At 39.9% G+C, this 21,002-nt stretch overlaps 1 long non-coding RNA gene across 1 annotated transcript; it reads left to right on the top strand.

The window, feature by feature from the left end:
- LOC134298851 (uncharacterized) lies at window positions 1-3,426 on the top strand. Its single transcript, XR_010005961.1, has 2 exons — window positions 1-734; window positions 1,524-3,426. It is a non-coding gene; the product is annotated as an uncharacterized LOC134298851 (long non-coding RNA).
- Window positions 3,427-21,002: the final 17,576 nt, after the last annotated feature.

Here is a 21,002-nt window from a genome sequence, read left to right as displayed (position 1 = left end):
GGACTACCAGCAGGATTCAGGCCAGAGACTTAAAACATTTGCGTCTGTTGATCAGTTGCAAGGACTGACATTTAAATGCTTGTTGCCCAATTAGCCTAATAGGGACAAAGTGGGGCTGGGGCTGATTAAAATGAACAATAAACAATGCATCTTTTATTTTGTATTAGTTGAACTGTTTTCATTTATCTCTAGAGATTTTTCCCCCTTTTCTTAAACCCCCCCCCCTCTTTAATTTGTCCATGAAGTTCTGCATTTAATCATTAGTTGAGCAACCAATAATCTTCCTCCATTCCCTCCACCTTCTTTTACGACCAACTTTAATCTTTGGACTCAGGGAAAAACATGCTTCCCCTATCATAACTAGTTTAACAAAAAAAAAATCCCTTTCAAGTTTAGATTACTCAGATACAATGGCTTTCCTGCAGCTTCATGTTAGAGAAAGGAATTTATGTTAGAGGGAAAAAATGAAAAGGAGAGGGAGGGAGGGAGAAAGGGAGGGGAGAAGGAGAAAGAGATTTATGATAGTGTTGTATTCCATTTGAATATGGAGAGTTAATAACATGCATATGTTTTTTTATTATTATTTTAAGATTTAAGCTATGCCATAGGCAAAAGGAAACCTGGAAATGGTGGGACTGGCAAGACTCAATGAAGAACTTAATCTGGATTTCATTCACAAACAGCAGCTCCCATACAGGGAAAGAATTGGAGTGTTTCGCCAAATCGGAACTGGAGTAAGTGCCAGGATTTCCTGATTTGTTTACATTTGCTCAAAACCCTTTCTTTCCCCTCCTGGAGTAGGACAGAATTAGACTTCCTTTTCCACTTTTGGCCCTATCCAAACTATTCTGCCTGACATTCGGTACTTTTCCTTATATTCTCCTTTGTTCCGTTCTCAGCTGCTTTTTGTCGTGGAAAAAAAGTGGAGAAGTCATGAAAGATGTTAATCTGTGACAATAACAACAAGGTGGCTGTTCCCTCTTTCTTTCTTTCTTTCTTTCTTTCTTTCTTTCTTTCTTTCTTTCTTTCTTTCTTTCTTTCTTCTTTGCTTTTATGACAGTAACACAATGCCCAAGGCTTTTTCCAGAAACTCTTGGATGCACCTACTTTCAAAATAAATGCTTCAACAAAAGATACTCCTGACCTGTTTTATGCCCTTTATATCTAAGGCAAATATATATTATACAAGAGTAGAGGAGGGAAAAGAAGGTAATTAATCTAAGTCTTGTTGATGAAACCTGTCACTGCATTAATACAAAATCATGGAAGAGAAGTCTTAGCATGAAAACACTTTCTCATCACCTGACAGATCTCTTCATGCCCATCAAAGTTTTTATTTTACTTCCAAAATGTTTTACTTTCACTCATTTTGCTATAGGTTACCTGCAATGACAGTGTGCTACAGAGAAGCATTATTTAATAATCTACTCTGGTTCATTTGTATGTTCATTTTTGAACAATTCCTTCATGAATGAAAAAAAAACTATTTTAATTTTTCATTACTTACTGAAAAACAATTACAGTCCACATGAAAACATAAGAAGAATCACAGTTTCTGGGTTGCTGTGAGTTCCAGAAGCATTCTCTCCTGACATTTTGCCCGCATCTATGGCAGGCATTCCCAGAGGTTGTGAGGTCTGTTGGAAACTAGGTAAGAGGGGTTTATATATCTGTGTAATGTCCAGGGTGGGAGAAAGAACTCTTGCCTGCCTGGGGCAAGTGTGAATGTTTGCAATTGGCCACCTTCATTAGCATTGAATGGCCTTTCAGTTTCAAAGCCTGATTGCTTCCTGCCTGGGGGAATCCTTTGTTGAGAGGTTTCTCTTTTCCTTTTCCAGAAACAGAGAATGTGCCTTGCCCGAGATGGCCCAGTGGATTTCTATGGCTGAAGTAAAAGTTAAAGGTTTTCCCCTGATGTTAAGTCCAGTCGTGACCGACTCTGGGGGTTGGTGCTCATCTCCATTTCTAAGCCGAAGAGCCAGTGTTGTCCGTAGACACCTCCAAAGTCATGTGGCCGGCATGACTGCATGGAGCGCCATTATGGCTGAATGGGAATTCAAACTCTGGTCTCCAGCATTTTATAGTCCCATGCTTAACCGTTACATTCTCTTTGTTCTCTTTTGTGACAATTATACAACCTGAATGTATGGAAAACAAACACTTCTACTGAGAGACAGCATGCTGCAACGGTTTAAGCATTGGACTAGGACTCCGAGAGTCCAGGGTTCAATTTACTGTCCAGCCATGGAAAGTCACAGCCTTATTGGAGTGAGGCTTCAACAAAGCTAAACACTGTGTATTGTTATTCATGACTCTTAGATAGCATGTTGCTTTTGTTAATGAAACTTCAATATATTTTGTCTTGTTGTAGTCCTTCCTTTTGTCCTACTTCCTACACCTGACAAACAAGCCCATATAAAATGTAAACAAATAGAATAATTCTGTTTCTAAAGAGGTTACCATGTCAGGTTGTTGCAGCCAAAACAATATGAAGTTCTGTTGTAGCTTTAAAACAAAAGCATCTGCTAAAATGAGCATTTGTGGACTATGAACATTACTTTCTTTCCATATATGGCACAATACATATGGAATGAAGATTCTGTGGTCACTGAATGGTTTCTGCATTTAATTTCTGTGTGACCGTAACTGTCTGCAAAGCCAGCTTCAATAATCTATATAGTATATATGCCTGAAATCTTGGGTAACACTCCATGCATCTGACAAAGTGGGCTATAGTTGACAGAATGTTGTTTAAGTAATTTAAAATACCACAGGACAATTTTAGATACAGTAGAGTCTCACTTATCCAACACTCGCTTATCCAACGTTCTGGATTATCCAACGCATTTTTGTAGTCAATGTTTTCAATATATCGTGCTATTTTGGTGCTAAATTCGTAAATACATTAATTACTACATAGCATTACTGCATACTGAACTACCTTTTCTGTCAAATTTGTTCTATAACATGATGTTTTGGTGCTTAATTTGTAAAATCATAACTTAATTTGATGTTTAATAGGCTTTTCCTTAAGGCCTCCTTATTATCCAACATATTCGCTTATCCAACATTCTACCGGCCTGTTTATGTTGGATAAGTGAGACTCTACTGTACTATTATACTAAAAGATTCTGTTTTATTTTATAGAAAGACTAGTTGTGCCCAGCCACACATTGCTGTGGCTTATGGGAATGCATTGTTGGCCAGGTGGAATAGCAGTGAATAGCCTTGCAGCCTCAAAGCCTGGCTGTTTTCTTCTTATGGGAATCCTTGTTTGGTGAGCTGGAATACAAAGGAATCTATAGATTGTCTGATAGCTTGTCCATATTCATCAACTAATCTTTGGTGATTTTTCCAGGACTAAAATTGAGATTTTTTGTTTGTTTGTTTGCTGTGTCACTCCTTTAAATAAATTATGATTCACTATCTGGGTCAGTCAGAGTTTGATTCCTACTCACGCAGAGAAAAGTGGAAGAGTTGTTTTAAATAGAACTTCTGTTTTCTTGCATTAATAATAACCATTTCAGATGAAACCACAGATCTGACTAGTAGAGTCATTTCCTAAATGTATCATTGGGAATATTTTGCTCCTTGATGATGGGAACTTATATTTAGTTTGGCCTGTTTTTTATGTGTTCGTCACATAAATGAGCCCATAAATATATTAGTGAGCTTCTTTTCATATTGTTTAATTGGTAGCTTATTGCATTTAGTTTATACTAGAAAGTGAACAGAGAAAGAATCTACCCACTGTTATTATCTAAACATGGCGTGTTTGATTGCTAGGAAAATGTGGCTTATACACAATTACTGTGATTTGTTTCCATATTATTGAGCCAGTGAATCCACTCTTGATTTTATTTTGAAGTTTAAAGTAACTTGCCAGTGTACTCAGCCTGATCTCCAAATATATTAAGCATTTTAGACTTTAAACCTCAAATTAAAGCCTGGAGAGGATTCACTGCTCCACAGGCATGCAATCCATCAGTGTGTGCTTGCATAAATATGTGTGTGAGACTGTGTGTGTATATATGTATATGCACACACCATGGCCATTTTCTGATGCCTTCCATGGGGTGCAGAGGTATTGAATGGAGCTATGAAGCTCTTTCTAAGATCTGTGACCAAATATATCTAAAGTAGAGTCCCACTTATCCAAGCTTCACTTATCCAAGGTTCTGTATTATCCAAGGCAGTCTGCCTTTTAGTAGTCATTGTTTTTGTAATAAATGTTGCAATGTTCTGGTGCTAAATTCGTAAATACAGTAATTACTACGTAACATTGCTGTGTATTGAACTGCTTTTTCTGTCATTTTCTTGTAAAACATGATGTTTTGGTGCTTAATTTGTAAAATCATAATGCAATTTTATGTTTAATAGGCTTTTTTCTTAATTCCTCCTTATTATCCAAAATTTATCGTTTATCTTGGATAAGTGAGACTCTACTGTATATCTATATATATAAAAGGGTAATGAAATTTCGGCCTAGGACAAAACAACAAAACTACACATCCCAGAAACACTAAACTTGACAGCACAACCCCTCATCCATGCCTCTATGTTCATACAACAAAAATAAAATAAAAATAAAATCCTAATTAGAGGGAGATGAATAATTGTTTTTATCCAATTGCTGCTAGTTAAAAGGCTAAGCTCTGCCCACTTGGTCTCCTAGCAACCCACGCAGCCCAGGGGACAGGCAGAGTTAAGCCTCACTTAGGCCTCTTCCACACTGCCTATAAAATACAGATTATCAGACTTGAACTGGATTATATGGCAATGTAGACTCAAGGCCCTTCCACACAGCTATATAACCCGTTTATAATCTTATATTATCTGCTTTGAACTGGATTATCTTGACTCCACACTGCCATATAATCCACTTCAGTGTGCAGTCGGACACAACTAGGACTTAACATCAGGAGAAAACCTTTACCCTTTACCTTAATTACCACCAATTCCTCAATACTTTATTTCCCATACCACCATACTTTGCCACAGCAACGCGTGGCCAGGCACAGTTAGTATATATTTAAATTATCTTATAGGACTCCTTATTATGCAAAAGGCATTTAATTTCAAATCTTTCAAAGAGGGTGGTCATTAATGAGCTTTGAGTATCAACTCAGTATACTTGGAGGTAACTTAGAAATAGCATTCAGTCTTCTTTTTAACCAAATAAATCACTTTTCTAATGATCAACCCATAGTTCTTTGAAAACTACATGAAGAAACCAGATGTATCTGAAAACCGAAAGAAGATTCAAGCACTCATCTCTGCAAAACTGAGCAAAAATAAAAGGAATCACTTAAAGTTCTTGTTTTAATAAAGTTCCCTGTTCGGTGTGTGAATAATAGCTCTTTGTGGAATTCTGACCCATTGTTATCTGATGGGATGCAGGGCTGCTGGAAATGTTTTCAGATGAAACATAAAAACCCACTCTCTGAGCACATGGGAGGATGAAAGTTTTCATGGCACCTCTGAAAGACTGGGGCTGTAAACGTTTGTGTGTCTTTGGCTAACTCCAACACAGGTAATTGTATTTTTGCTTGCTTGCTTTCATTCTTGCTGTGGTCTCTTAGGTAACTAGGTCCCAACTCATTCAAGGATTTGCAGGTAATAACTTACACCTTAAAGAACACCTGGAAAATAACTGGCAGCTGGGGGATGGACACAGTGTATGGATATAATGAGCTCCTAGTGTGACATTCAACATAAATACGTTCAACTACATTCTGTTTCAATTGGTCTTTACAGTGCCTTCCCTCCCTCTTGCAGCAAATAGAAGCTTTGGGAAAGGAATGGTTTACATTTGGATTGCTGCAAAGGGGGAAAGGGGGCCATACCACTTCCCTGAGAATTGTGGGCTTTATTCCCCAGTAGGAGCTATTTAAAAAGTGAACAAAGCCAGGTGACACTATATAGCCTTGTATTTTAAATTTGATCCTCAGCTGTTTCAATACAAAAGTCAGACACTTGGGCTGAGTCTACACCAGCCAAAATATTCTGGAGTACTCTGCTCTAGAGCTCCCTCAGAAACAGCATGGGAATATCCCAAAGCCATTTTGCTGTACAGGGGACTGTACAGTCAGTGCATTGGCACCAAGGCTGATCCTCCTGGGAACCACTGCCATTGTTCAATGGTAGGGCTGATCCTAGAGAAAAAGGAAGAGCAGTGTCCTGCTGTTACATGGCTTGGAATGAACCTGTGTTAATACTGTCCCTTTCCTCTTCCAGAGATGGGCAGAGTCAAAGGGAATCAGCGACCTCATGAATAGCGATTTACGAGGCCAAATTACCCATTTGTATATAAAGGAAATGTTCTGCAGCTATGTCTGTTCTTTTCCAAAGGGAGACAGGCTGCTTTCTGTTTTTACTTTCTTGGTAAATATTTACATGGTATCATGTTTGAGTAGAAAGTAAAAACTTGCTCTTTTTTTAAAAAAAGCTACATGTTTAGTAAACTACTATTTTCCCTTAATTTATAAAATAGAAGTTTCACAAGAACCTGGATTTAAGCATTGGTAGAAGAACCTGAGTGTAGAAGAGAATAATATCAATATATTAAAGTTATATATTAAAAAAAACAAAACAAAACAATGCCATCATAAATTTAAACCATTCCTTTCAGTTGAGCTTTATTCACCATCAAATGACAAGGGACATCTTTACTATCAACATACCCCTTACAAATGAGCTTTCCTTGTCTTTGATGTTTTGCTTGTCTAGTATTCAGGTCATTTTACATGTTTGATTATAAAGTTAGTTGGAAATAACTGTGCCCCATTTTACTGACTCCAGACATGTTTATGTTGATAGGGAGATAGACCCACAACAAAACAAGACAACAAAAAGAGGAAGAACTCTGAGGCTCTGACATATTTGGAGTTCCAGCTGTTATTTACAGCAATTGTATGGGAGACTGTTCCTTCACATGGCTGGCTTTCGTCCAAGCCCATTGTCAGAGCTGCGCACATGCGTCCTGTCACATGGCCATTCAGTGCCCCCGACAAGTAAACACCGAGGAATGCAAGCTTTAAAGTGAAAAGGACACATTCACCTCCAGGGAGGACAAAGGAAATGATGTGGGCCAAAGAGCTAAAACTGCCTCAAGTACAGGACATACAGTCAACTGCATTATGAAGCATTTGTACTGTAAATGCTATTGAGCATCAGAATAAGCATATTCTTGATTAGGCTTCTGAAACTTTTTTCAACATAATATAGGCTTTGCCTAAATTGATCTAAAGCAGTGCAAATTCTCCAGAAATAGCACCTTGGATTTGGCTGAATTTTTAGTTTGCCTTGGCATCTGCTTGTTCCATCGTTTCATAGTGATTTCATGGACCTTCACAAAGGCTCTTCCAAAGGTTTTTTAAAACCTTGGTTTGCTGAGATGGTTTGAGATCAAGTTTTCTCCTCTCCTTTGTTATGTTTTTAAAAGTTATAGTGCTGTGGTGCAAACATGCAATTTCATTAATACATTAATACATTCTAACCAGGGCTATAGTTATGAGGCAGAGCAAAATGAGAGCATTGCTCCTAAATATAAATTCTGCCTCTCAAATGAAAATTTCCTTCAGTTCCCAGATTTCCTACATTGTAGGGAGTGAGACATAGAAAATAGTTCATATATAGAACTCTTCTATTTGTGTCTTTATTCTCCCTTTGTGCCTATTTTCCGAAGCTGCAGTAATTGCTTTTTAAACTGTTGTTTAAAGCTACTACAATACTGAAGGAAAATTTCATCGGGGGGAAGGATTCTTACAAAGAGAATACCCACATTTTGCCCCTCATAGATATACCTCTGACTATAACAAGAAAAGGAAGAAGAGATGGAAATGTAGTAAAGATAGGCTACACAAGCACTATGCAACCCTTATGCAGAATAGCAATATTGTACAACATGCATCAATGACTTGGTTATGTTGGGTGAGCCCAACAGGAACATACAATGCATCATTGTATACCGAAACATTGCTGTATGTACAATTCTACTTCTACTAATGTCAGCAGTATACATGTTGCACCATAGTGAATAATTCACTAATAATATAGTGTGATATATGCATGTTACTAACAGAATGTAAGCTTGAAAGTAACATATAGTTGGGCCTTCAAAACTTAAATACCCTGATGGCACTAGATCTTGACTGATCTTAGAAGATAAGTAGGGTCAGGCCTGGCTGGTACTTGAAAGGGAGACTGCCAAGGAATGGAAGATATTGTGGGTTATATGCAGGGGAAATCACAGCGACCTTTGAAAATTCTTTGCCTAAAAAGACTCTGTGAAATCATAAGTACATCATAATTCAATACCCACTTTCAGAAACATTCATGCAAAACCTTTTCCATCTATTATAATCTCAGTCTCTCACCCCCCCCCCCCCCCCAATTATGGTATTTTGTGCCTCTTAATTTGTTCATGCGAACAATGGCTAACTTTATGTAGTGGTTGTTTTTTAAAACAGAGAGATCTCATACGTTTCCATCAAATTCAGCTTTCAGCTGTTTCCTATGATAAAGTATGGACTCTCCATCCATGTTCCTTTTGAATCTTAAGACAACCATTCCATTGCCCCCCCATCATGAATCTTGCAAAGAGAAGATCACATCTGGTTCTAGAAATGGGTGGCACAAAGTCCTAAGTACATGTTTCATGCCTTCAGAAGGCTGTTTACTCTCAGAGGCACACTGTTATTTAACAGTGCCCAAAAAGAAACAGAAAAAAGGTTGATTCTGTACTTGGAAGAAGAGTCCAATGTTGGACTGAAAGCCCTGAGCTACAGTGAATCATTTGTTTCTTTTATGGGGATTAAAGGAATTACTGCACACAGTACCCGTTGCATAATTTGCAGGGTGGGAGGCCTGAAAAATGAAGAGAAAGGGTGACAATAAAACCGGGAAGAAATTCTTTGAAGACAGCATTTGCTTTCCTATAGAAAGTTCTTTAATGAACAACTGAGTCAAGGGAAAATGTGCAAAGGACATTCAGTTCTTAAATTCCTACCCCACAAGGAACATTGCAATCTTTTTAAGTACACCACTTTTAAGCAAAAGATGACTGCCAAAAACTCACTTCCGGCTTTTATTGAAAATCAACAACAGAACCTTTGTTGGGGATTCACTGAACTGGTGTGAACAGAGAAATGATAATACAGTAGAGTCTCACTAATCCAAGCCCCGCTTATCCAAGCCTCTGGATAATCCAAGCCATTTTTGTAGTCAACGTTTTCAATATATCGTGATATTTTGGTGCTAAATTCGTAAATACAGTAATTACAACATAACATTACTGTGTATTGAACTACGTTTTCTGTCAAATTTGTTGTATAACATGATGTTTTGGTGCTTAATTTGTAATATCATAACCTAATTTGATGTTTAATAGGCTTTTCCTTAATGCCTCCTTATTATCCAAGATATTCGCTTATCCAAGCTTCTGCCAGCCCGTTTAGCTTGGATAAGTGAGACTCTACTGTACTAGTATGGGGAAGGAATCATCAACCAGTTGTCTCAGGTTTTATTATTCTGGTAGTGCCCTTAAGTTGATTAGTGACCTGATCACGAGGTATTGGAAAGATTTCTTCAGAAAATATTCATCATGGCTTTCTTCTGAGGCTGAGAGACTCTGGGTACATCTACACTATAAAATTAATATGGTTTGACTTCACTTTAATGGTCATGGCTCAATGTTATGGATTCATGGAGGTATAATTTTACAAGGTGTTCAGCTTTCTCAACCAAAGAGTTCTGGTGCCTCACCAAAGTACAATTCCCAAACATCCATAACATTGAGCTGTGGCCATGAAAGTTGTGTCAAACTGTATTAATTCTACAGTGTAGGTTCACCCAGTGACTTGCCCAAGGGCACCTTGTAAGTTTCCATGGCTGACTGGGATTTTCTCCAGAATTGTAGTTTGACACTCAAATCTCTACATGGCAGTGAATATGAATGTTACCCCATGAGATAAATTAAAGATGTAGACAGACAGACATTTCTCTTTTGACCTCTTCACACAGCCCTTTCAGGCCATGCTGTTGCACTGGAAATCTCCAACAAAAAGGAAGGCATACGGGGCGGCTCATCATGCTCTGCACGCCCTCCCTTGTCCCTCATCACACGGGGGGGGGGGGGGGCAGAAGAGGGTGCTTTGGCACACAGAACTCATTCCACAATTTTGGCTCTTTGCCTCCACTATGGGAGGAAAATGGGCAGGCCACGTAATAAAGCAGCAAAAGGGGGTATTTTTGCCCCATGAAAAGAGGTCCTTGGTGATGTGATGAAAGTTGTCCACTGAGGGGATGGTCAAAGTTGTATCTCATCCCTGAATTTGCCACTGCATAATATTCCCATTCATTATCAAAATGATGCAAAATGTACTGGAGTTGGTCCAGACAAAATTGAAACATAGTTCTTTAATACTGTGTTATGCTTCTCTAGGCAGGAAGTTCTTTTCTTTTTTCTTTTTTCGAATGTCTCCACTTGAGGGTGGGTACCCAGGACAGTTTGGGGATTCTGCTAGTGTACCGTCCACCCCGCGACACAGCAGTCTCCCTGCCTGAGCTTGCAGAGGTGGTCTCTAGCGTGGTGCTGGGTTCCCAGCGCCTCATGGTTCTGGTTGACTTCAACATCCATGCTGAGGCCACCTTGACAGGTGCAGCTCAGGACTTCATGGCCGCCATGACGACCATGGGACTGTCCCAAGTAATATCGGGTCCCACTCATCAAGCTGGACATACACTCGACCTGGTTTTTGTTGCGGGCGACGAGTTGGTCAGAGTGGAAGAGCAAATTATTCTTCCATTGTCATGGTCTGACCACCATCTGATCAGTCTAAGACTCACCGCGCCCTCAAACCTCCGCAGGGGTGGCGGACCGATTAAGATGGTCCGTCCCAGGAGGCTAATGGATCCCGAGGGATTCCTGACGTCTCTTGGGGTTCTGTCTGCCATGGAGGCTGACAATTTTGTCGATGCCTTGGTCGCTCGCTACAACAGCGAGATGACTAGGGCAATAGACATGATCGCCCCGAACATCCCCTCTCGCAGCGTGGAGTTACCCCGGCCCCCTGGTTTACTGGGGAGCTGGCGGAGATGAAACGTGCGAGAAGGAGACTAGAGTGCCGCTGGCGGAAAACTCAGAACGGCTCTGACCGAACACGGTCGAAGGCCGCTATTAGGTCCTATTCCGTGGCGTTGCGAGCAGCCAGGAAGGCTTTCTCGACTGCCCGCATCGCGTCTGCAAATAACAGACCCTCGGAGTTGTTTCGGGTTGTTGGGGAGCTCCTCCACCCTCCTGGGGGCGGGGGGCCACCCGACTTCTCGGCAACTCGGTGCAGCGAGTTCGCTCACTATTTTGCAGACAAAGTCACTCAGATCCGTTCTGACTTGGACGCCGGCCTTGAAGCATTGCCAGGTGAGGTAACCGAGGCATCTGTCTGTTCGATCTTGTGGGATTCGTTTCAGCTTGTGCACCCTGATGATGTGGACAAGATCCTCGGGGCTGTGAGGGCGACCACCTGTGCCCTGGATCCTTGCCCATCTTGGCTTTTAAAACAGACCAGTGGCGGGTTAGTTGATTGGTTTATGCCTATAATTAATGCTTCGTTATCACAGGGCAAATTTCCATCTAGCCTAAAGCAAGCTGTGGTTAGGCCTATCCTGAAGAAGGCCTCTCTGGATTCAACCAACCTAGGCAATTACAGACCAATCTCTAACCTTCCATTTTTGGGCAAGGTCTTGGAGCGGGTGGTTGCCTCGCAGCTACAGGGATTCTTGGAGGATGCGGATTTTCTGGACCAATCACAGTCTGGCTTCAGGCCTGGGTTCAGTACCGAGATGGCTTTGGTCGCCTTGGTGGATGACCTCCGCAGGGAACTGGACAGGCGGAGTGTGACCCTGCTGGTTCTCTTGGACATCTCAGCGGCTTTCGATACCATCGACCATGGTATCCTTCTGGGACGGCTCTCTGGGATGGGCCTTGGGGGTACTGCACTCCAGTGGCTCCAGTCCTTCCTGGAGGGGCGTTCCCAGATGGTGAAGCTGGGGGACACCTGCTCGGACCCCTGGCCTTTGACCTGTGGGGTCCCGCAAGGTTCTATTTTGTCCCCCATGCTTTTTAACATCTACATGAAACCGCTGGGAGAGGTCATCCGGAGTTTTGGAGTGCGGTGCCATCTCTACGCGGATGACACCCAACTTTACTACTCTTTTCCACCTAAATCCAAGGATGCCCCTCAGATTCTGGACCAGTGCCTGGCTGCTGTGTTGGCCTGGATGAGGGTGAACAAGCTGAGACTTAATCCTGACAAGACAGAGGTCCTCCAAGTCAGTCGTATGTCTGATCGGGGTATTGGGTGGCAACCTGTGCTTGACGGGGTTGCACTCCCCCTGAAGGCGCAGGTCCGCAGCTTGGGGGTCCTCCTGGATTCGGGGCTGACGCTTGAGGCCCAGGTGTCGGCCGTGGCCGGGAGGGCCTTTGCACAATTAAAACTTGTGCGCCACCTGCGACCATACCTCGAGAAGTCTGATCTGACTACGGTGGTCCACGCCTTAGTTACCTCTAGACTGGATTATTGCAATGCGCTCTACGTGTGGCTGCCTTTGAAGACGGCCCGGAAATTGCAATTAGTCCAGCGCTCGGCAGCCAGGCTTCTAACAGGAGCAAACTACAGGGCGCGTTCTACGCCTCTGTTTAAGGAGCTCCATTGGCTGCCGTTTGTTTTCCGGGCCCAATTCAAGGTGCAGGTTATCACCTACAAAGCCCTAAATGGTTTGGGACCCACCTACCTTAGAGACCGCATCTCCCCCTATGAACCTGCACGATCTCTTCGCTCTTCGGGGGAGGCCCTCCTCTCGCTCCCACCACCTTCGCAGTTGCGGCTGGTGGGGACGAGAGAGAGGGCCTTCTCCGCTGTGGCCCCCCGCCTCTGGAACTCACTCCCGAGGGAGATTAGACAGGCCCCCACCCTCCTTGCCTTTCGAAAAAGCCTTAAAACCTGGCTTTTCCAGAGGGCCTTCGACGACTAATTTTTGGAGGTTGATTTGTCTGCCCATTTAATTTAATTAGAGAGTGTTCTGCCATGATTATTGATACCTTGCTAAGTACTTCTGCCACGAAGCTACAGAAGCCCTCTATTTCGGCCTAGAACTGTTTTATCTCCTTGTTTTTAACACGTGATGTATGTATTGATTGTATGACTGCTTATCATGTTTGATTTTACAATGTGTAATTTGTCACTGTTTTTATTATTGTTGTGAGCCACCCCGAGTCCCCTCGGGGAGATGGGGTGGGATATAAGAATAAATTTATTATTATTATTATTGTTATTATTATTATTATTATTATTATTATTATTATTATTATTATTTTCTTTCTTTGATTGCTGGGGCCTCTTCTACACTGCTATATAAGATCCAAATTATCTGCTTTGAATTTGATTATATGGCAGTGTAGAAGAGGCCTGGGAGGGGGGCTTTCTCAATATGCCATTGGAAATTGGGGGCACTATCAAATTTTGTCTGAAATATATGTGTTAGTTGGACAAATGCAGTGATTTCAAATGGGTTTAAGTGTAGCTACACAATAAGTAAAGCTGTTTCTATTGTGTTGGACCTCTGAACTATGAAGTCCTATAAACTCAATGCTGATCTAGAACTTGCAAACAGCTATTTTGTGGGGAATACCTCACTCCTCTGAATCTCCCAGCTAAATGGATACTGAGAGTTACATTCCTCACTAGCTAACATATTTTTGATGTTTAAATTGAAAATTGCAGGAAGAACAGGCAGCAAAGAAAAACTATATGTCCAGTTAAAATGTACTTGTTCACAAGGTTTGCTGGAAACCTGGCCACTGGAAAACTGGAAGATTGGAACATTATTAAACTGCCTTCAGTCATCACAATTCCAGTGGCCACTTTGCATTAGGATCAACTAGGAATTAATGGATGAAAGGATAGTGAATATCTATTAGGCATTGAATGATGTGGATTTGAAATTATCAGCTAATCTTTGAATTTATTCTGTGATGATGGAGCACACATTGGAGAAGCTCACCCATGTATAAAAAAACAATTGTGAGGGACGTTATTATCTAGTATCATTTTCATAGAGGCCAGGCAATGTGGGTAGTGGACCAGTGAATTCATTCTGTGACTTCTGAGCTGGACAGAATAGCTAGGAGTTGACTCACAAAGAGGCAAATAGTTTCGTGGGTGGAGAATAACGTCCTAATCAATTGGGGAGGGAGACTAAAAATGTGGAAATATGTTTTTGTGCTTACAACTCTCAGTTCAGCCCAAGAACTCAAGAGATCTTGGGTAAATTGTTTTTCAGGATTATGGGATTTGTAGTCAAAAGCATTAATTTGAAGACATGTGCACACACAAAGGAAGGATTATGTATGTATAAGGAATACTAGTAAAGAGACTCAAGGGGGAAATGTGCTCTTTCACCACCCTCTAAGCTAGCAAAGTTGATCATCAGTGATTTAAGCAAAAGGCATGATGATTCATATTCACATACCAGAATTTCTTTTTGTTTTTGTCATTTATGGTGCACTTTCATATAGAATTTCGATCTGGTAAATAGATCATACTCCCATATGTAATGTAATATTTGAATATTGCTCTCATTCCTTCTCCCTTATTGGCTTATACATTTTTATTCTGCTCATCTCCTAAAGGAATAAGCCTAAAGGGCCTCAGAATACACTAAAAAGGGAATAGGCATGCACAGTACTGGTCTGACAGTGCTGTATAGTTTTAAACTGAATAGCTTTTCATCTTTTAAATTGCATTTTATCGGTTTGTGTGCAAACTTACCTTGTTTTAATACTGTGAATACAGTTGTATCTCCATATCCATGGATTCTGTATCCCCAGATTCTGCCACCCTCTTCTTTGAAATACTATTTTAATACCCAGAAAGTGCTCGCTTCGGCAGCACATATACTAATACCCAGAAAGGCAAATTTTATTTTGTCATTTTATATAAGGGGCACCAACTTACTACAATATTTTATATACTGAGATTTGAGCTTCCATTGGTTTTTATATCAAATTCCAGTAGATAACAATGATCCAGCAAAGATAATTCTGTTTTATTATACACTTTTGTAGTTTTTAGCTCTATTTTTTAAAAATTATAAGATGCCTTGAGTTCCAATACTTGGAGAAAGAAGAATATAAATAAAATTAATAACAGTAATAAGAATGGTAAAAGATAACAACACAGTTCTCTATGTTCACTTCAGTCTACTAGGTATTAGAGAATCTCTGAACATATTCCACCTGCCAGGTCTGCCCCACACACTCTGCTTCTCTTAATTTCATCTATTTCCCATTTGGGTGGTTAGCTTATCTTGTTTCATAGTAAGTTAATGCCTGAAACTGTTACCTATAAAACATGGAAAGTATACTTCTTTAGATTGCTTCTCTCTGAATCTCCCAGCCAACATGGATAGCAATAAAGTCAGTTAGGGGATTCTGAGAAGAGCAATCTAAAGAAGTATCTAAAGTAATCTTACTTTGGCCATTTTAATCAACCCAGTAATTTCTCCAAACTCATGCTGTTTGTGTATATGCAAACTGGTAATTTCTAATAGCAGCTGTCCCGGTAAGCTATTTGACCTTACTCACTTTATCTTTAGGGGCCACTTTTCCTAATCGGTGCAACGTGTACAGTTGGTCCAGAAATCACCCTGTTTATTGCTCTTAATCAGCACCTTTGGGGTAAGTGACTGATAGCTCGTCCCCCAAAGGAAAACAAACTTTCAGGAAATGTGTACTGAGATCCAAGGACAATATGGTATTGGTACATTTTTGTGGTGTGATAAAAGCTGTTTCAATGAGTTCTCACCCCATATTTCTAAACATTTTGGGTGTACTCATGTCTGGTTTAAAAGCAGTGCAGTGCAGCGCCTTTCCACATCATCTGACTGCTTCTTAAACCCATTAGATGTCTTGATGGCTTTGGTCGCTTTGTCTGAAATGTGGTTAGGCTGTTGCAGGTCTGTCTGAGTTGATTTGCTGGGCTGGCTCCTACTTTCCCTTGACTCATAAAACCCATAAAACAACTCTTTAGGAACATAATGTTTCACATATCTATAGATCCGAGAAAAGATTATGTTTACACTGAGAAATCCCTCCTAATCTTCCTAGACATCTTATTTGCTCATGAACAGTGAAATCTAAATTCTTTTTTTTTTCTTGATTAAGAAAGTAACCAGGCCTCATTCCATTTTCCCTACTCAGTGAAGAACTCCTTCCTTCTCATAGAAGCTCAGTTAGGAAATTCCCAATATTTACGAAGATGAAACTTTCTATGCTGTCTGATGAATACTTTCATTCTACAGTGCCTATGCACCTATAGATATAAATGGCACAGATACGTTTTAACATTAATCACTCCTAGGACTGGAAGCATGTCTCTTGAGCTTTTGGTCATTTAAAGAAAATGCCTGAAATGATCTAGTTTAAACTTTCTACAGATCACTGTAACATAGCATAAGGCTTTATTCCTCTGACCATCTATCTTAGAATAAATCCCAGTGAACTCTTGAGAAGCTTACATCAGAGCAAAGTTGAAAAAATGTGAAAGAAATGGATATGTACTTCCATTTGTATATACAGTTTAACATGGTACATTCACCACATAGTAAAATCTATAGCCATGTGGAAGCAGACAAGGTTTGTCTTTCAACATTCTAGACATGGTTTTAAAGTAAACCACTTGAAAGTCAAGTAAAATTTGCCTCATCTGGTATAATTTTTCTTTGAATAGGTGAGCATTCATATAAAGCTTAAATAGTCTTTTCAATAATGTACTTATGCTATTGAGTGTTGTAATTAAATTGTAAAATCATAGTCATTGCCTATGGCATATCTGTCTACAAAAGAGGCTGTACATTGAATGCTTTACCTATTTTATTAACATTTGTCTAAGCTTGAGTTCATTTATAAAGTAGTTTCAACTGTCAAAATAGCCTGCAGAGTGATCCTGATCCACACCAAGAATTAAATGAGTGGATTAGGATGGAGAAACAGAGTCCAATCTGTCTGAACCAGCGGCCCTCAATACATCCTTTCAAAACAACTGGTGGGCCCCATCTCAGTGGGCTGGTGAATCCCCTTTAGGTTTAGTCCAAATTTTAAACTTCAGTTCAACATTCAAAGGAAATATTCAAGGTCCTGTACACTATTCTCAAATAGTGAGAGTCCCCACAGGGAGAAAGGTGGAGTATAAATAAAGTTAATAATAAAAATAGGCTCCATACTGTGGATAGCCCCTTTACAGTTCAGATTAAAATCCACACTGAATTTCCATGAACCTTTTAAATGAAAGAAATATATTTAACACAAAAGAAACAATGTCATATTTACAAAACACTTCTTTTGTTGGAAAAAGAAAATGAAAAAGACATTTATTTATTTTTTTTATTTTTTTATTTATTTATTTATTTATTTACAGCATTTATATTCCGCCCTTCTCACCCCGAAGGGGACTCAGGGCGGATCACATTACACATATAGGCAAACATTCAATGCCTTTTAACATAGAACAAAGACAAACAAACATAGGCTCCGAGCGGGGCTCGAACTCATGACCTCCTGGTCAGAGTGATTCATTGCAGTTAATTGCACTGGCTTGCTCTCCCGCCTGCGCCACAGCCCGGGCCCATTCATTCACATGCAAGGGCAAAGCATCTCATAGAGGGTGACTTTTTCCACTGAGAATAGGAAACTATATAGATGTTAATTCATTGTCAGAATTTTCTATGTCACATATTTGTCTCATAGTGGTTCCCAACCATACTACCCCCAGCCCCACTTACCAAGCAGCAGTTGCTGTGACCAACAAGGATCTGTTCCCCTGTTGATTGGGAGGTGGTTGACTGATGTTATCTCCACACTCTTGTGAGCAATACCCAGCGCAACAGACAAAATTTGTCACAATTCCTGCTTTTACTGGAAATCGCTTGCATGAGGAGATGGCTGAGAACATCAGTCAACTGCATCCTAATTGATATGGGAATATACTCCCATCAATCTCAGAGGTGGCTCCCTGGCAAGAGGGGATGGCAGGAGGGGGGATTTTATAATTGCATGAATCATGATCATGATTGACCATAACCACTCACTGACTGTTCATAAATACACATCAATCACAAGTATGTAACTCTAGGTTAAACATTTGTAAATGCCACAGAGGATTCTGGCCATCAGTAGACATAGAATCATAGATTTGTAGAGTTGGAAGAAACCCCCTGCCATGCAGGAAAATCACAATCAAAGCACCCTGTGATCTTAATGTCATGATCAACTGAGTCTAAATAAAAAGCTACCTTGTATTGAATGCAGCCATTGTCAGCTTTGACTGGCAGTAGCTCTCCAGGGTTTCACAGGGGATTCCACAGTGTTCACTCACTTATTGTGGGGGTTAGCTTCTAGGACCACCCGCAATAAGTGAAAATCTGTGAAGTAGGGACACTATATTTATTTCAATATTTATACATTATTTTAGTAGTTATACACTATTTTAAGTCTTTAACAACCAATCGTGTGTTGATAAATCCCCTCCTTCTCCTCCCGTTGCCACTTGGGCTCCTTTTCTCTCCCTTCAGCTTCTCCTTCCTCCCTTCCTTAGGCTGTAAATTGTATTTTTTAATGATTTATAATAGTCTTTTAGACTTTATTAAAAACCGCGAAACAGCGAATCCGCGAAAAGTGAACCGCAAAGTAGTGTTCCATCCTGGAAAGGTAGGAAAGACCCAAAAGTATTCAGTTTCCAAAATAAGACATGATTGCATATGTTCGTGGTGGAATCAAAGGTATGCCTCCTTGATTTCATTGGGACAATTCTAAGCATTATTAACTATGGATACAACTCAATTAATTTAATAGAACTGTAACCAACATTCTTGCTCAGGTGTTGCATGTGTGTTTTCCTGCTCATGTACAAATTTAGTTCTCATAGCCAATGTAATTGAATAACATAAAGACAATGTGGTGCCTACTCAGCCATAAGCTGAATTAACTAACGTAATTGTTCCTCTACATTTGTGGGTTTTATATTTGCTGGTTTCAGTAAAATGTTTTTTTCCAGGAATCTCCGGGTTCTCCAGCATGACTCTATGATCAACCACTAACAGAGGTCTGAGCATAGAGTCATGATGGAGCACCTAGAGATTTTTTGAGAATGCTCTTTCAGATTTAAAAAAGCATATTTTTCCCACAATTTGTCCATATTCATGAATGCCCTGCTTCCCTAGCCCTATTGAAGATGTAGGGTATTGTATTTCTTGGTCAAATCTATCATACATAGTTGCTATGAGAACTAAGACAGTACATATCTCCTAAAGATTCTTGGAGGAAAAATATATATACTATATATATAGATTTAGATACAGATACAGATATAGCTTTATCTACCTGTTTCGGATTTCAGTGGTCTTATCAAGTCTTTCAGGTCAGGCTGCGAATCAGTAAGCATTTTACAGAAGTAACATGTCAAATATTAACAAGAAGCAGTATACAGATGGAGAAAACATCCTTATGGAGATATAATCCACAAGATACACTATCACACCTAGTTCAAAATCTATTGGTCATGAAAAGTCTAATTTAAACACTGTTGGATCAAGTTCAGACAATCCAAGTTGAAGTCACCTTCTTTCATTGCACAACATATGTTTCGCTGACATTCTGCTGATAAGTCCCAACTAGAATAAGTCTCATTTAGTCAATTCTTGAATGGCGAGTCATCATGTAGGTAAATCTCTACACGATGTGGCTGATTAGACCTTTGTTTGTTAATCGTGCAGCATTTCTGAGAAAAGAGGAAATACTACTTTCCATTCTAGCTGAATGTTTATGAAGGTATACAAAACCTGCTACACCCCTACCAAGTGAATATAAATACAGACTTATGTAATATATACTATCGATTTAGCTATCATCATCGTAAGGGGTACTATAGGATTCCTTACAGTCTTTGATAAGGTTAATCCCATCAACACTGTGTTCATTGATGACCTGCCCACTTTGCTATTTGAGGGAGAAGGACAAAATAATACCTTCCTTCCCATTTCAAAAGCCAATCCGATCAGGAGCTCATCATTTGAATCTTGCTTGATCATCATAAGGAGCCATTGTCTGTCAGGGAACTGAACTACATAAGGCTAGTCTAGGGAAACACAATAAACTGCATGATGCATACTACTAATATTCCAATATCTTAGTGCTGCATGCTGCCTCACAACATTTGCAGATTCTAGTACAGCTGCCCTTTATTCCATTTGCACTTAATCAAACTCAGAAAAAGAAATGGAAGCAACAAAATTAGGAATGTCCACTGGATCAGAAGGTTATTGTACAATTGAGTTTGCTGCTTTTTATGTAGGCTATTATCCATCTAAATAGTTCTTGATTTCCAATAAACTCTCCTGCCTAGAATGGATTGAAAAGGGTACTGCAGAGATTATTTTATGAAACCTGGCAAGCCATACTTGAAGTATATGGCACATAAGTGAAGACATTTTTGCAAATAGAACATAATTAGTTATTGCTTCTAAAGGGCAAACAACACTTTACTGATAGTGAATGCTAACAGAATTACCCAGGAGAGGTTGCCCAGAGCTAATTTCCTGTGCTTTGAAATGGCCATGCCACATTAAAAAGAATCTCATCACAACCTCCAACTGCTGAATTTATCACCACCACCATTTGAAGTTGTGACAGGAATGGAAAGACCAGCCTTTGCCTAGTCAATGTGTTCATTACACATGTGTTCATTCATATAATAAACCCATTATGCCTATTCTGTTATGACTGTACAGTTCTGTTAATGATCAGATATTGACGATGACTACTTGTAAAAAATTTTTCCAGTAGTGAAATTATAATAAAGCTATTACATGACAACTGTAACCTAATGAGAAAGAACTTCACTTCTCTTGCAGTAAATCTGTAATACTGAATGTTATTTTTGTAGTGGTGC

This window comes from Anolis carolinensis, chromosome 1 (genome assembly GCF_035594765.1).
Source record: "Anolis carolinensis isolate JA03-04 chromosome 1, rAnoCar3.1.pri, whole genome shotgun sequence".
In the NCBI taxonomy this organism is placed as follows: Eukaryota; Metazoa; Chordata; class Lepidosauria; order Squamata; family Dactyloidae; genus Anolis; species Anolis carolinensis.
Note: the sequence above shows the minus strand (reverse complement) of the source record. Positions and strands in the feature narration are given on the sequence as shown.